The sequence below is a fragment of the Camelus ferus genome, chromosome 16, assembly GCF_009834535.1.
Source record: "Camelus ferus isolate YT-003-E chromosome 16, BCGSAC_Cfer_1.0, whole genome shotgun sequence".
Taxonomy (NCBI): domain Eukaryota; kingdom Metazoa; phylum Chordata; class Mammalia; order Artiodactyla; family Camelidae; genus Camelus; species Camelus ferus.
The window spans coordinates 7,808,878-7,826,371 of NC_045711.1; the positions used below are offsets into that span (position 1 = coordinate 7,808,878).

The 17,494-nt window shown below is 43.2% G+C and overlaps 1 pseudogene; it reads right to left on the reverse strand.

Moving 5' to 3' along the window:
• Positions 1–1,023: 1,023 nt before the first annotated feature.
• LOC102516019 lies at positions 1,024–1,479 on the reverse strand (annotated as a pseudogene).
• Between the last annotated feature and the right edge of the window lie 16,015 nt (positions 1,480–17,494).

Consider the following 17,494-nt stretch of genomic DNA (forward strand, 5'->3'; position numbering starts at 1 on the left):
GAAGGCAAGAAAGTTTCAGTGACTGCATCTCTCACCACTACCCAACCCAGCATTTCTAGCTACTTTGGACCATTCCTAGAAGGTACTATACACACTAAGACATCAGTACCTTTCCAGATTCTCTTTACATCACCTGAAACATCTTCAAATCTCCACTCCCTCTGCCCCCATTATGATTCTGTGTGAAGAAATTGCAGCCATCTTGCCTTTCAGCCAAAGTGAAACCTTCATCTGAAACCTTCCATTAATCTCCAAGGCAGACCTGATCATCCTTGATCTCGCGTCCCAAATTCTTTTTTGGGCTCTGGTTGGCCAAATGTGCCTGTAACACCACAGACTGCAAGTTCCTCCAGACCAGGAACCCAGCCTTGCTCATCTTTGTGCTCTGCCTCTGACAGATGTTCAATACTCAAGGCAGAACTCAATAATAAAATGACCAGCAGTCCCTCAAAATAACCTGCCACTCACTGCCTTCTGGCTCCCTACAGAATTACTGCTTGAATCCTTTCCCCACCTCCAGGGGCAATGAAACCCTGTTTTGACAGCTTACTTTACTTCTCACACCTGAGCTGCAAACTGCAAGCAGCAGCTTGGGGAGGATGGGAAATGTGGTGAGTGATGATTTTTCTACCAGTATAGAGGCAGAATGGGTTTTAAAGTGGTTGCCATTTGGACCAACAACCTCCGATCAATCACTACCTTTGTCCTTGCCAAGCTGTGGGCAGAGTTTTCGTTTCCCACCTGCCTGACAGAAGGACCCCATTCTCTCCTTAGACCTGCCTGCGAGCTAACATGATTGAAAGGGGTTGAGGAGTAAAGGAATAAGGGAAGCCACGAAAAATTAACAAAATGGCAGGGCAAAATACAATGCTCCAAAACCTTTAGTTTGATGGAGTAAAGCAAGGCAGGAGTTTTAGGTTCAATCAGGCCGCTGCCTCCTCGTCCTCTTCCTCCTCCTCCTTCTTCTTTTGACACCCAAACCTCTTTTTCTGGGGAGAAGTGAGGGACCCTGGGGTGGCCCTCTCACTGCACAGCTTGTTCATGGTCGCTGCTTCCTAAGTCCTGTGGCTTCATCACGGCCTGCAGCTTGGCCAGGCTGGAGAAAGGCTCCCTGCGCAGGGCCTCAAAGGTATCATCTGCTCAGAGGGCTAGCCCAACAGCAGCTGAGGCCTGCGGCCCTCTGGCTGGCTGGTGAAGCCACACTCACCTAATGTCTTGCCGTCGTCCAAAAGCTGGTCGTCCTTCACCGGGCAGCCGCTTGAGGATGCGCTCCACGATGTGCTTCAGTTTGCACATAGTGCTCCACTCCTCGGCGTCAGTGAAGACTGGGGTCTTGCGGCACCGCCTCAGGATAAACACGTCCGTCGGCTGCCTCTCCCCCTCGACGCGCAGGCGCGGCCACGCTCCGCCCCGTTCCCAGCAACCCGTGCGCAGACCCCCAGCATGCCCCGCGGCTGGCGGCCCCTCCCTCGAGTCCATATATTCTTTAATGACTGCTGAGTGACCGTGTGATTTTGGGAAAATTACGAAATCCTCCTAAACCTCCGCTTCTTGATTTACAAAGTGTTGGATTGGGAATTAAATAGTGCATGTTTCAAATAAAAGCACTGAACAATGTTTAAGAAGATACTCATGAAGCATGTATTTTTGTAATCGTCAAGTTGCCGGGAGGAATTACCCTGTTGTATCATGTTCTATTCGTGACTTAAGCCAGGTTCCCCAGAAGCAGACTCTGAGACAAGATTTGTGTGCAACTAAATGATCAAGGAAGTGCTCCTGGCAGGAACCAGTAAGGGACTGGGGAGGCAGGGCAGGGAGGGGAAAGAGGCCAAGCCAGCATGGGATTTGAGGCAAAGTGTCGGCCTCAGCTTTCAAGAGGACTCTGGAGCATAAATCACAGCTCAAAGGCTGTTCTAACTCTGGACAAGCGGGCTGGGCCTTAGACTTTCTCATCCCCAGTCATTGGCTAAAGTAGCCCCTAGGGACACACACTTGCAGGCACTCCGGTTCTTGAAGCCTGAGCAAGGCAGCTCCTAAAGCCTTCTTACACAGAAAGAAGCAAAGCACATACAAGGCAGCAGAGGGGTCCCTGGAAACTAAGAGGGATCAGAGGTCACTGTGTGTGCTGCGCTTTTGAAGCGTTTTCTCATTCATCACCCAATTGATCCCCACAATTCCCAGGCAAGAGATTCCAGGAGATCAACCTGAGATGGAGCGGCTTTGAGATGGGCGTTATGAGGAGGGTTCTGCTGTCTGTTCCTGTCCTTGATCTCGAAGCTGCTGGGGCTTCTTCTGCCACAATTATAATGCAGGAACTCTGCCCTTTGCTAACACCAGGGAAGTCAGTGGAGAAAAAGCCAGCACAGAGCTATAGTTGAGTGTCCCCACTCTCCTTCCCTGCCCACCCCCCTAAGATGGCTATTGGGAGGAGGAACTGAAGCCCACTATTCTCAGGACCCCCAAGTCTCTACCATTGTTCTTTATTGGTTCCTCACCAGTGTCTGCTGCAGAGGAAAATTGAATGACCTCAGTTAGGGCTTGGAAAACCAAATCCAACTCGAGATTTTTCTATGTCAACCTACAGTCCAAGCAAACATTTTAGCTCCACAGAGAACTTTCACATCTTTTTTTTTTTTTTAAGGCCATTCTGGAATTCTGGTCTTGTGGAAAGGAGGAACCAGCCACAGTGTCAGCAGTGAGAGTGAGGAGGGAAAATGACCCCAAGAGAGGCAGACACTGGACCCAAGTGCAGGAGACTCAACCAGGCCGGCACATCAGTACCCACTGAGGGACTTCCAAAGTCCCCTCACCCAGCTGTAGCCAGGTCAGCTAAGTGAGGACTTAGGATGTCTGGGGTAAAACCTAGACATCAGTAGTTGTCAAAGCTCCCAGTGATTCCAGTGTGCTAACAAGCTTGAAAATATCTGTGCTAATGGGATCTAACCAGTCAAAGCATCTACAGCTGCCATTAGGACCAGGCAATTATACCTGCAATGGAAGAGAGATATTGAGTCTCTCTCCAAATATTTGTTGAGCACCCTCTGATAATAAGGCACTGTGTTAAGTGCCCACAGAACACAAAGATGGAAACACTTCTGATCTCTACTCTGTCTGCCCTGACCGTCTTGGGGGTTGGGGACTGGTATGTAATAAAATAACTGAAAATATCCACAGTCCCCTCTGTTCTGAGCTGCGGGAGATATATATTTCCAGAGGGGACAGCAGTTATTTTCAGATAGAGATAGATAACAATGCACCTGGTAAGGAAGGCGTAAGCTCTACTGCCAGAATCTGGGATCCAGAAAGGGAGAAAGTGTGCTTAGGAAGGCTTTACAGTAGATAAAATACTACAGCTGGGCTTAAAGAATGAGTTGGAATTTGAGTTTGGATAAGGAAATAGCATGCCTAAGGAAATAGCATGCCTAAGGAAGGTAACAGACACTGTGTTCCAGGATATGTAAATAACTCAGTATGGCAATTCCCAGATGTGGGAGCACATTAGGAAACGAGGTTGAGAAGGTATGGAGGGTATAGCGTAGTCTATGTGTTTGGACCTTTCAGCTACAGGGAGCACACATCTTTGACATCACTGTGAGCCTCAAAAACCTCAGCTCTTCCCATTGTCCCAACACTCTGCTCTGGGAAGTTGGGTAAGAAATGGATAGTTTTGTTCATCAGTGGCAGTATAGCTTTGCTTCCTACACACACACACACACGTTACACATATGCCCCTGCTTATTAAAGTGTAATGCCAGGCCCCAACTTTCTGCGAGTTCCCCAGGTATATGTGGACTCAATGGTCATTTCTATGTCCAGTTTCCTCTTTGGCTGAAACAAAATCTCATTTCATCTTACCCCCAAATCTCGGGTTGTATTTTTCCTTTGGATTAATGCCAGTGTAGATTAGGATTTTGATTTCCACCAGAATCTTTCATGCTAGGCATCTGTATTTAGCAGATCTTTCGAAATTTGAGGGGTGTTTACAGAAAAACAAATACCTTAAAGTGAGAGTTTATACACTTTTGCTTTAAAAGATTTGTGCTGTGCCTCCAAATATTGTGCTGATCACATTTCTCTAAAGATTGTAACTTCCTACTCTGTGGCTCAGTACCACCACCCACTCCCAACACACACACATTTATACTCCCTTTATCTTAATTCTCTCTACCTTAACTGTGCAAAACAGTTCAGCTGTTTCTGAACTCTCCACCCTTTATTGGATTCTAGGCTTATTTTAAAAAATATGACCTCATTAATATACCTGCTAGAACAAAGTTTCTTCCACCCTTGGACTCATCTTTATCATCACAGAAGAAATAGAATAAGCTTTGAAATGTCCATCTCTCCAGTCTGTTTCTCCCACCAGTCTCTGGAACTGGAAGGGGAGAGTATAGAAACTTATTTCCCATTTATTAAAGATATGCTACTCCACCATTAAGAAGGTAGTGATAGCTACAGATTTTGTTTTTTAAAGAACTTTTCTTTCAATTCTATTCAGTAACACAGAGAGATGCACCCAAGTCATTATGACAGAGGGAAGGAAACGTGCACTGAGCACCTGCTAAGTGCTAGGAATTCAATACAGAGTCATTTAATTCGTTCTATCCCACAAGCTATGCACGTTTGAAAACTATTATTAAGTGAATGAGGAAACAGATGAACTAGCTCAGGGTTATCCAATCACCATGCCATGCCATAACCACATGTTTTAACAGTTCAGTTTTCTTCTAATTCTTCATAGGGAAGTTGAATGTCCTTTTTCTGTCCCAAGATCCCATCCAGGATACGTTGTGTTCAGATGTCATGATTTCTTAGACTCCTCTAGACTGTGATAATTTCTCAAGATTTTACGTGTTTTTTTTTTAATGATCTTGAGAGTTTTGGGAAATACTGATCAGGCATTTTGTAGAATGTCCTTCAATTTGGGTTTGTCTGATGTTTTTCCTTACAGTTGTATAGGGCTTATGGGTTTGGGGGAGGAAGACCATAGAAGTAAAGCTCCTTTCTCATTGTGTCACATCAAGGATATGAAACTTATCAAGATAATTCATCATTGTTGGTGTGATGGGTACCAAACTTATCAAGACAACTCCCCTTTTAATACTGTCCAAAGTAATGCACTGAGATGAGAACTGTAATTTCTTATAGAAACTATAATTCCTTAAAGAAATAACACATAGACCTTCCAGTTACCTCAAGTCTTAATGGAGAGAAATTACACAAATGGTGACTCACACCACATAGTACGCTTGTACGACAAAAAATGATTATTTAGTGGATAAGTGGTGTGAAACATTAAATCTTTAAACCACACATCCATCATCACACCCAGCTTCTAGCACTGGTAGACATGAACTTGTTCTGGTTGTAGAGAAAATGAGTTTTATTTTAGCATTCCTTTTGGGGGATATTTTGGTAGGACAGAAGGATATACCTTTGGCAACAGAATCTCTTTAAGAAGTGAAACCTTTGATGATCCTGATGTTTGATCCAATAAACATGTTTGAGTGCCTCCCTGTGCAAGATACTATTCCAGGTGCTGGAGTAGGGATTGTAGGAGGGGTCACAAAGACCCCTAACACCTATCTGGAACTCACCATTTCCTAAGGGAGTAAAGATGTGGACCCAAACTGCTGTAACAGCAGGAGCAGATAACTTAAGGGTCCTAAAAGAGAGCCAGCAAAGTGCTCTGGGGACCAGAGGGATAAGAGCTATAATTCCAACCATGAGAGGAGAAATTAAGAAAGATCTCCTGGAGGAAGATGGGATTTGGCTTGAGTCTGCAAAACCAGACATTTCATTTGAAAAGGGGATTCAAGCTAAGGGAGCATTGGGAGCCAACACCTAAGGGCATAAAAAGCATGGGGATATTTCAGGAATAGAAAATAACCTGGAAAGGGTATGGCCTAGACTACACCTGTGTGTGAGGATGGTGGCATTGGCAGGGATTACAGATGGAGTGTCATGGAGACAGAATGCCCTGCCAGTAAGTCTAGGCTTTATCCTGCAGGTGATGAAAAGCATTTTTAAGTGTGGGAGTGGTTTGACAAGCATTATGCTTTAGGAGGAGTTGTCTGGAGTATATTCTAAGGACAGTTGTTGGGGTGGAGTGGAAGAGATGTGCAGCAAGAATATTTAGGAGGCCATCCTTTGGTATGGTTAAGAGTTGGTAGAGACTAGAGGTAACACAAAAATTAATAAATGGTACGTCACTTACTTAGGGACTTACTTTAGGGCCTGATTTAGCCCCTAAATCAGTACAGGGTGTAATGAATTTTGGGTTATTCCAAGCTTTTTGTAGTAAGAGTCAATATAATCTCTCATCTCTTTGGTTTGTTACCCTTCATAACAACCTCTTGAGGTAGATCTTATCCGTCTGCATTTGCCAGATTGAGGGAAAAAAATGAGGCTCAGAAAAGCTGAAACCTTGTGCTGTGCATGGCCACACGGCGAGCTAATAACGGAACCTGGGTTTGAACTGTCATCCAGAGTGACTCAGGAGTCTGACCTCTCAGGACATTCTGCGTCAGAGCTAAGTTTATAGACAGGTCTCATATGTCCATGTGTGAACCATCTATTTATGGATCACCCAGAGAAAATGTGTAATATCAGGCTGACTTCACCCTGCCACCCAGCACGTTCCTGGAGTACCTCCCAGCTGGTGTCTACTCAGGGAACAAAAGCTCACTTCAATATTAGCCCAAGTCAAACCTAATTAGAAAGGCAAATCCACTCCCAGCCTTCCCAGCCCCAAATTGGTGGTCCATGCCAAGCAGTAACTTTCCTGTGTTTTCTGCCACTTTGGTTTCTCAGTTTTAGTTCTGATCACCCTGGGTGATGCTCTATCCAAAAACTGAACCATTTTTCCATTTTGTTTCAAGGTGAAAATCCTCCATGGATTATCAAATAACAGTTATATCTTTGACCTTGCCCTCGAGCTACTGCATCAGTTTATGCATTGATTTGAAAGACATTTAGTGAATTCATAACTTGTGCCAAGCTACAGGGGATAAGGGTGATGAAGGCATGGCCCCTATGCTCAAGGAGATACAATTTAGAAAGTGATACGTGTTTTGTATTTAAATAACTGAAATATTTAGTTATCCCTGATACCAACTCAGGCAGTCCTCTGATATCTGCTTAATTTTGTTTAAGTCTGGTGTAGACCAGAGTTTCATAGCCTTGGCACTATTGATGTTTTGGGCTGGGTAATTCTTTGTTGTGAAGGGCTGCCTTGTGCACTGTAGGAGGTTTAGTAGCATCCCTGGTCTCTACACACTGGATGCTGGTAGCAGCATACCCCCAAAATTTTGATGATTGAGAATGTCTCTAGACATCGTTAAATATCTCTTGGGGGCCCCCATTGAGAGCCATGGTTTAGACTGCAATTCCCATCCTCAGAGACTACTATCTCAGTCACCTTGGCTAATACTTATGAAATCTCACTCTACTTGCTTAGTAAGACACTGTGCTAAGTGGTTTTATGTGTTATCTCAAATCTCTATAACACAGTGAGATAAATATTATTACAATAACCTTTTTAATGATGGAAGAAATTGCAATTTTGTGAGGCTATGAAAGTTACTCTTAGTCACAAATCTAGTGCAAGATAGGCTGAGCTGCTCTAAGGCCGTTATCTTGGGCTTTTCTCCCTGTACACAACCGGTCATCTACCATATGGAAGGATGGTGGCTGCACACTGAGGCCAAATTTAATCCTCATTAAAAACCACAGTTTTACTCCCATTTTAATAGCAAAGAAACTGAGGTTCAGACCAATTAAGTGACTTTCCCCCAAGGTTCTAATGCTCATTAAGTGATGGAGCTTGAATTTAAACCCAAGTCTGTCTAGTTCTAGAGAAAAGACATAACCTTACTACTCATAAGTCTCTCCATCCACCACCCACACAAGAGACAACCTACAGCTTCATCCCAAGTAAACCTGCAAAATGGGTTCTCTGGGCCAAGTATCCACAGCCTTGCCTTGGGCATCCTCTGCTTCATCCCCCCTCCCAGCCCCTGCCCCAGCTTTCCACAGCTCTTCCAGCCCATCGAAGGGGCTCAGTTCTCTGTTTCAACAGCCTCCTGGGCACTGCATACCCTCTTCCAACCCAAATAAGTATGTGGGTGTTTGGTGAGTGTTTTTTCTCACTGGGAGGCCCCGCGCATCAGAGTGTGGATTTTGGTTTCAAGTCTTTCCTACCTTTTGGCCAACTCTTCTGTTACCTACTGCACTGGGCAGTCCCGCCTCCCTCCAGCTCACTCTTTGCCAAACCCTGACTCTGGCTGGGAAACAGAAGGCTGCATGCTGCCCTCCTTGGATGTCACCCTCTTTGGGTTCCATGAATAAGTCAGCAGGAATGCTTCAAGAAAGCAAAGCCATCATTTTTCCACCAAAGGGGAAAAATACACACAACACGTTCATGGCTGTGCCCGAGTGAAAACACCCCAGGCCTCCCGCGTGGTTAGTCCCTGGGCTCAAAATGTGCACCAAATAGGGCTTCAGATGTGAAATCATTCTGTCTTTCAATTCCTCCGTGTTTACCACAGGGACACTGGGGGGAGAAAGCCGACTCAGATGCAGGAGTGGTATTTGACCAACAGTCATCACCCACATCAATGGAAATTAAACTCATAAAAATGAATTTGAAAAGCCAGCAAGTGGCCCTAATAAAGAAGAGACAACTCTTCCCGCCACAATATCCTTGTCATTTAATTACAAATGAGAGTCCATTAAGGGCGGTGCTTCCTTTCTGGGCCTGAAGACTAAGAGGTCCAGGAAATCAGCTTGTGTGGCTGTCAGCACATCTGCTAACCCTTTGATTGATTCTTCAAGCACAAAACTCTCTAGGACAGCATGGGGGAATCTTTGAGTGCCAAAGGGAAGGGAAAGGAGTGTGTATGTGTGGACACTGGCTCTCATGTAGGAACCAGCAGATTTGCAAACACCCTATGCCACCATCGAAGTGAAAGACGGGATATGACCTAACTCAGAGAAAACTTGACTGAGTGATTGTAAAATCACTGTGGCGTGTGCGAAATACACATTGTCGTAAACTTTAAATATGAGTTAAAAAAAAGTTGAGGAGCAGAGGAGTATCCTAGAAAGGACAGCAACTTTAAAAATTAGTAAACTGATCGGAATGCAGCCTTCAGCACTTGACTGAATGGTGGTGTACACCTGAAGAAAGGGGTTGTTAAAATTGACTCAGAATAAAGGAAATACACAGATCGCCTATGTAACTTACGACTTTCCTGATAGCACCAAAATTGTACTCACTTTTTAAAGCACTGAATTAAGGTGTTATAAACACTTGAGTGAATCTTCTCTGATGAATCTAAGGTCTCCTGGTCCAAGCCGAAGGGCCTTTTTCTGCAGAAGGTAAAACTGAGTTGCAGAAGAACTTACCATTTATCCAAGGGCACACTAAGAAGTGGCAAATCTAGGGTCTGAACCTAGCTCTGTCTGACCTTTGCTCTTCCCCCAGTGCCAGAAGGTCTCCCCTGAGGAGCGTTCATTATCCCTTTCTGAACTGCGAGGAGTCCCCTGGACAGTGCTGTTTCCAATACTGCATACAAACCAGAAGTTCATTACTCAAATGAGCATGCTAAGCATTGTTTGTGCTTGCCATCCTCACCTGAGTGCTCAAATAATTTTCTACAAACCTTTAATCACCCTTTTCCTTATGTAATTCATCAGAAGCAAAGAAAATTAGCATTGTGCTAGAGGTTCATCTTTCTGTATGTGGACTAGACGAGTCACTGAACTCGGGAGGAGAAGAATTAGGTGCAAACTCCCTAGCATAGTGTAGTCTGTCTATATGGTGCCTGACAACTGTCTGTCTAGCCCCTGGACCATGGCTGCTTTATGAATATAAGGTTGATTTAAATCAAATTGAAATAACTCATTATCATTCTTTAATAATGAGTAATAAATTAGTCCAGAATATCATCTCTCACTTGTGGACCCAAGTATCTAGGGAAGATTGCACAGGTGAAACACAATGCAGTGGGTGGCTTTGGAAGCCAAAGGACAGAGAGTGATGGTGTGGCTGAGGAAGGTGGTGGGAAGTACTGAATAGGTAGTCAGGGTAGGGCCAGAAGACAGAGTCTGAGTCCTTCTCAGAGCCTTCTCTAGAGTTTGAAAGAAAAGGAGCTTCAGTGAGAATTCTCCCCTATTGGTCTTGTTGTAAAAGTGAGGCCTTACTCCAAGTGTGTCTCAAAGTTGAGATGAGTGCCCCCAACATACATTCCTTGGGACTGAGCTTGACCTCACCAAGTACACAAGCTGGTTGCTCCATATGGAGCTAAGAAGCCAACTAAGGTGAGAAGGAGGGTCTGTGATTAAGATGGATCTTTGCAAAAGCAATGACTCTTATCTGGGGCTGGTAATTTGGGAGATGGCCCTTGGGAAGACAATCCTGTTATAACCCAATTAGGCTGTAGAAGTAAATGCTAAAGAGGAATAAAAGCAGGCAAGATGTCTTTTGTGTCACAAGAGGAAGACAAGTGGGTTCTCCACTGAATCATAATCAAAGGCTTCCATTAACCAGCCCATTAATTCATGAAGAAGCCCCAGGGGCCCAGACATCCTTGAAGAAGGCTCAGTGAGACACAATCCAGCCTGCTCTGTCTCAAAGCATCCCCCCCCCCATCTTTTACTAAGCCCCCTAAAACGAGTCTGGTCACTTGTTTTGATGGTTCTCTGTGTTATAGCATCATCTTCTATTGGAATATCACTTGAAGGTTTACAACGAGTTTTCACATAATGACGAGGAAAGGCTGAAAGGAAAGCTGCTAACACATGCCCGTTACTGCTCTGTGCCGGACTATGTAAGAGAGTTCACAGATGTTTTATTTGACCCACACAAATCTGCTGGGAATGCTATTTTGAATATGTAGAAACTGACCAACAGAGTCTAGTAAATTGTCCTGATTCGCATGACTTTTTAGAGATAGATTCTGGGTTTGAATTCAGGTCTCTTTCCACTACAGCACACCGCCATCCATCTGTGACATCACTGAATTCTTCAGCAGCTTTCTATCCTGGGACTTATTAGCTTCATTTTCCACTGAGGGAAGCTAAGACCCAGAAAAGTGCTTCAGGCCACATTGCAAGTAAGAAGCCTAGGATTTGAACCTAGGTTTTCTGACCCCAAGTACTATGCTCATTTCATTACACTCCAGCTGCTCTGACATATCACAACACACCTTGGGGTACATGGTGTGAGACAAGAGGGCAGGGGCAGGGCACAACCATTAAAAGAATGACAGCCATTGGGGATAGAACAAATACTGGTTAGAACCATAAAGTAAGCCCAAGATGTCAGAAGGTTTGACTTTCAGTACCCTCATTTTTACGTTCATTGTAATACATTAGCATGCTAAGTGGCACACCCGCAGGTGCCATGACAGTCCCCAGGTTGACCATAAAAGGCCAAAATGTGAGTGGGCGCCCAATTCCTGGAAATCCCACCCCTTCTCCAAAATAGTTGGAATAATCCTCCTGTTCGTTAGCATATGAAATTACCCAGCCCATAAAAACTAAACACCCCCACACCCTAGGGCTTCTCTACCTTCTGAAACAGACCACGTTCTGTCTATGGAATGTGTCTTTCTCTAAATAAACTCAGTTTCACTTTATTATGGCTTGCTCTTGAATTCTTTCCTGCTTGAAGCCAAGGACCCTCACTTGGAGGGAACTCGCCTGAGACCCTCTGGCGTCCTATTCTCCTGCAACATATAGAGCAGAAAGTCCCCCAGTACTGCCCCCAGGGACACAGGTATGTTCATACACACCTACACACACACACACACACACACACACACACACACACACACACACACACACACACACACATACAGAGAAAGGAACGTGCCACATAGAGACACCCAGAAAAAAAGAAACTACCAGTAAAACCGATTGCTAGACTCCAAAATTCTTTGGAATCCTTTGAAATCATAGGTTAGCAGGGCCATTCCCGAAAATGAAGCAAAGCTGATGGCAGGAAACGTGGAGCTCTTGTCCAATGCACTTATTTCATCCTCATGAAATGCAGTGCTTTCCATCTGGGTCAGCAGCTTGCACAATTAGCTGCAGGCAGAGGAAGATGGGTGTTGGCCAGCCCCTTGGAGGGTGCCAGGACTCCAGTGATAATCTCAGCACACATGGACCCCTGGTGAAAGAGAGCCAGGCACAGGGGGGATGGTGAACAAAGACCACACCTTCGGACACAGGGGTTATTTTGTCCCCCAAGGTGATATTGGCAGTGTCAAGAGATATTTTTGATTGTTACAACTGAGGAGAGGATGCTACTGTCATCTAGTAAGTAGAGACCAGTGATGCTACTAAACATCCTACAAGGCATGAGAACATCTCCCCCTCCCCCTGCCTTGCCTCTTTCATCAAGATTTATCTATTCTGTGTGCACATAGCATCTTCCCACTCAGAGATGCTCTCTGCATCCAGCTATCTGACTATATGGCTCATTCTCCCCTTCATATGGAGGAGCTCTTAATAAGCAAGATTAACACACAATTTCCAGACTGCCGTGCTATGTGTCACTGCCTTTGGAGAGACGTCAGCCCACAGCATCCTTCTCCTCTCCTGTAACTTCCTGTGATTACAGGAAGTGGGATGATTAATGCTGACCAAGGTAGGGTCCACCCACTCAGCCACTGTGACTACAGGAGCTGTGGGGTAACATAAAAACCGCAGAATCACAGAACTCTTCACTGGCCTCATGATGCCAGCCTGCATCACAGGGCACAGTGTGGGGTCCAGGAATGATTTTACATGAGTCAGTTCTCACAAGAGTTTTGTAGGTTCAGGTCCACACCACGCAACAACTTTCATAATCCTTTTCCCACACAGCCTTGTTCCACTTCGATGACCCGCCTCCCAAAACAGACAGTGGAATATTATCCATAGCACAGAAAGGAGCCAGTGTAGAAATTTATTTCCTTCCAATCAGGAGTTTCATCCAGTGATCTGATTTTCTTCATTGGGGTTCTTAGTATGTTGTGATATGTGACATCTTCCATTAGCAGCGGAGAAATTCCAAGACGAATAATTCACCCACTCTCTTAGCTCCAAAATCTCTCCTAAATCTGCACAGGCCATTCCCAAGCCCCAAACACTGACATTAAGTACATTCTAAGAATCTGAATCAGAATCAACCACAATAGGAATCAGCTACATGCTCTAAAATAAAACGGGAAATCAGGATGAGCAGGCTGGCAATTTTAGAAGGCAAAAACCATATTCTAAGGGAAACAAAGAAGGAATGAATGCAAGCCAGGTGTTGAGAATGACTACAGCACTTGTTGGAGCTCCATAGACAGGTGCTTGGAGAAGGGCTGAGGAGCAAAGGAAGAGAAAAGATGGTCTCTGTCTTAGGGGAACCTATACTCCAACATGACAGAATAAAGATACAGCTACAAGAATGTGTAATGCTAATGATTTGCAATTTTATGGTTTATAAAAGGTTTTTCCATTCTGAATTTCAATTAATCTTCACAACCACTCTGTGAGGTAGGTATTTTTGTGATCCTCATTTTTAATGGTATAAGCGAGAAGATAAATATTATCTACCAGGTGGTTACTAGATACCATTGGTGTAATCCAGATTCAGCCACCATGCTGCTGAGGTCACTTGGAGAGGGAGAGTGTCTGTTCTGTGTTCCACGTTGTGTCTGCACCTCTGTGCCATTCTCAGCTTGGGTCTCTCAAGTCACCACTTGGACCTCCAGGAACCGTGCTCCCTCTTCATATGTTGCTTGCAACTCTTGGTGGGCCTCAATGGGAAAGAAGCAGGGATGGAATCCACGTGGAGCAGGTCACCACTCTTCTTACTTCCATGTCCTTTACTCCACACTCCACTAACATACAAGGCTTCATGGGTCCTATTAGGCTTTGCTGAAAATTGGGAAAATTGTAGCACATCTTGCACCATTGTTAATAACTATATGTGAATATTAGGCATGGCTCCTCCTGAAAGTTCTTCAGCACCCAGTCAGTAGGAATTTCTCACTGGTTACCTTTCTCCACTGGTCCAATGCTCCCAATATGTCATCTGGCTTCTTTCTTACACTCTTGTCACTGTATCACACTGGGAACAACACATGTGAAAACTGCAAAACCGATGACAGGCTGCCATCGTGCAGTCAATCCAGTCAATGACTCTTTGTGCAGAAAGAAGAGTCCTCACGAGCATGGCAGGGATGCAGACAAGAGGCCCAGGGAATAGAGCTAATGGAGAAAGCGAGTTGGGCCCAAAGATTGACAACTGTTCAAAAGAATCCTGATGCTCTATGGGACATCCTTCTTTGTTCCCACCTCAGGTAAAAGTAGCAAAGTGCCTGAGTCACAGGAAAATGAGACAATGTCTTGGGGAAAGAGGACTTCCTGAAACCTATGCAGACAGCCAGAATTCATGTGGAATGAAAAGTCAGCCTGCCACTTCTCTCTCTTTTTTCCCCCGGGATACATTTTCTTTGATGAAGGTGTTTATCTGCTTTCTCAAGATCTCCCAAAACCCTTGGTAAATAAAACTATTTTGTCTCATCTCTGAGAAATCATTTTGGCAAACGAGAAAAATCCAGTCAATGACCTGAAAAATACCTAATCTTCCTACTTTTGTTACATTAAGGAAAATATTATCTTTAAGTGAGAGAAAGTTAATTTTAATGAGTCAGCAATAGTGAGCCAGAATTTGAGCCCAAGTCCGTTTTATTCAAAGTCTCATGCCCCTTTTATTCAATGATTCTGTCTCTCAATTATACACCATAAAACACTTTGTACCTTCTCTAATATCTGAGACATCTTCCATGTAATTGGCCTGGTAATAACACTATAGGAGAAAGTTTTCCTGACCAACTGCTATTAGGAGTTGAAAAAAATATTTGACTAGTTTAGGGCCCATTCAAATCTTTGGAATTTAATTTTAAAAATTCTTAAGATTTTGTGTTGGTTGACTACTGGCAAAATGAAACTTTTTATTCTAAGATTAAAAGAGTGTGTGTGTGTGTGTGTGTGTATGTGTACATTCATGCATATGCATGTACCTTAAAGAACATTTCAGCCATCAGAACATTAATGTCTATCAGACAAACTAATTGGAAGCACATAGAATCAGTTTCTCTCTAAGTGGCAGGTGCAGGAAGCAGAATCAGAACTCAGGCATCCCAAACAGCAGATCTTCCCCAAGCCTTCTAGTTTTCTGGAAAGGCTCTTTGCCTGAGTGCTTGCAAATCATTTTTTAATGTTGAGTCATTAGGGTAAGTTCTCAAGTATTTGTTGATAGACCCATGGTGAGTAGTTAATAAGTAGTGTTGGTATTGTGGTTTGTTGATTCATTTGCTATCCACATTATGAAGTTGTTACACCTGGCTGACAAAATATTAAATTGTCCCTTTCCAAGGCTAATAGTTTTTTTAAACAGCTCCTTGAAAATAATGACTAACATTTATTGAGTATGTCTTATGTGCCAGGTACTGTTAAACACTTTATATAAATTGTCCCATTCCTATAACAACTTTATGAGCTATTATTTGTCCCATTTTAATGATGAGAAGATGGAAGCAGTGGTGCATACCTAGTAGGTGGTAGAGTTGGGAGATTTCCCACTTAACCATTATCTTGATGAGGTGAAAAATTTAAGGAAGGGCTTTTGTAGTTCAGGTAACTGAGGTTAAAAACAGAGAATCAGTATAAATCCCAGGGTACACTCTCATGATATTCTGTGCGTCAGGAGAAGAAAGGTGTTTTTTTTTTGTTTTTTTTTTGTTTTTTTTTTTTAAGGGACTTCAACAATTGCATATTTCTTTCCTTACAGATTCTTCATTTCCAATGACTGAATTAACATTTATGGAAATTGTGTTATTCTTGCTGTATTAATGAATGTTATCAGTTTAGTGGAAATGTTTTAGACTACCCTAGAGATTACCCAAATGAGCTCCTGGTGAGAAATGTAAATACTATGTATCTACGGAGGAACCCTCCAACTTTTCTCAACTCCAGATCTCTTCCTCTGAGTTCCAAACATGTGCAACTAACTTTCTACTTGACATCTTCACTTGGGTGCCTAATTGTGGTATCAACTTTGGTTTGTCACAAATGAAACTTTCATTTCCCTCCATAACTGGCCCTCTCCCTTTCTTTCTCAAACATTAAGTGCCACCACTCAGGTGCTGATCCAGAAAATTGCAGTTATCCTGAATTCCCCTTTCCCCCTCATGTCCCCACATCCAATCAGCATGTCATATAGATCCTAACTTTAGAATTATTTCAAAGCTGTCCATTTTTCTCCACCTCTTCTTCTCAGGAACTACCCAACAGTCACCTCCTGTTCTCCCTGCATCCTCTCCAGCCCTTATCCACATCATTTACTTCACAATAGTCACAGGGACCTTCTAAAAAGGCAAATCAAAGCTTCTTGTCCAAAATAAAGGACTGAACATGAAAGTTTACCCCTTTGCCTTTCTGAGGCAAAATGAAAAAAATCACTTGCTCCCATAAAACAGAGAATTGGGGTAAAGTCATCAGTAACAGGATGTTTCAACACATATCTGTAGACCCAAAGTAGATGGAGGAGTATTGGCTGGTGCAGCAGATGGGAAGAGAAAGCTGAGTCTTGCATAACTCCACACAGACTCATGACTCAGAGACATCTGGTATAAGGGGTATGGGCATAAAGACAGTTGTGAAAATCTGTGCACAGAAGTTAACTCTCCTATTCTTTTCTGTACTCCTGTGCTCATCAAGAAAAATAGGTTTTTATCTGGTATGGGTGGGGAAGATAAAGTTTATTTTTACCTAAGTTTTTTTAATAAAATGTAAAATATTGGTCAGCCAATGAGGGTGTGGCCCTTGTATTCTGGCAGGCTTGGACCCTCTGCAGGTAATAGCAGGACACCTGCCTATTCAGCTTAAGTTGAAGCCTAATAGTGAACAAGCTCCATTCCCAAACATTGTCAGCTTTTCTGTCACTTAATTCTTAAGCATGATGAAAAGGCCAGGATCACCTGATGCTTGAGAAAATCTTCCAATATGAAAGAGAAATACTAAGAAGGAGATTAACACCAAAACTGATCCTGAAAAACAAAAAACAAAAAACAGATAATTCATTAAAAGGAAGAGAAAAAAATTCAATTACAATTCTTGAAGAGATAAAATAAACAATTTCATCTATTAAATTAAATCAGAATGCAGAGAAAGTTACAACAAAAGAATAAGAATTTTTAATTAAAAATGTAATTAGAGAAATAACAAAAATAAGAGGATAAAAAAACTAAGGAAATCTTACAGGATGCAGAACAAGAGGCAGTGGTGGAAAATTTGACTAGAGGTCTGCCACTCAATTAATAGGATTTCTATAGAGAGAGAACAAAAGCAACAGACAGGAAGAAACTATCAAGTAGCTACTAGAAAACCAAAAAAAAAAAAAAAATCAATAGATTGTCTACAAAGGAAGAGGAACAATGCTAGCCTCAAA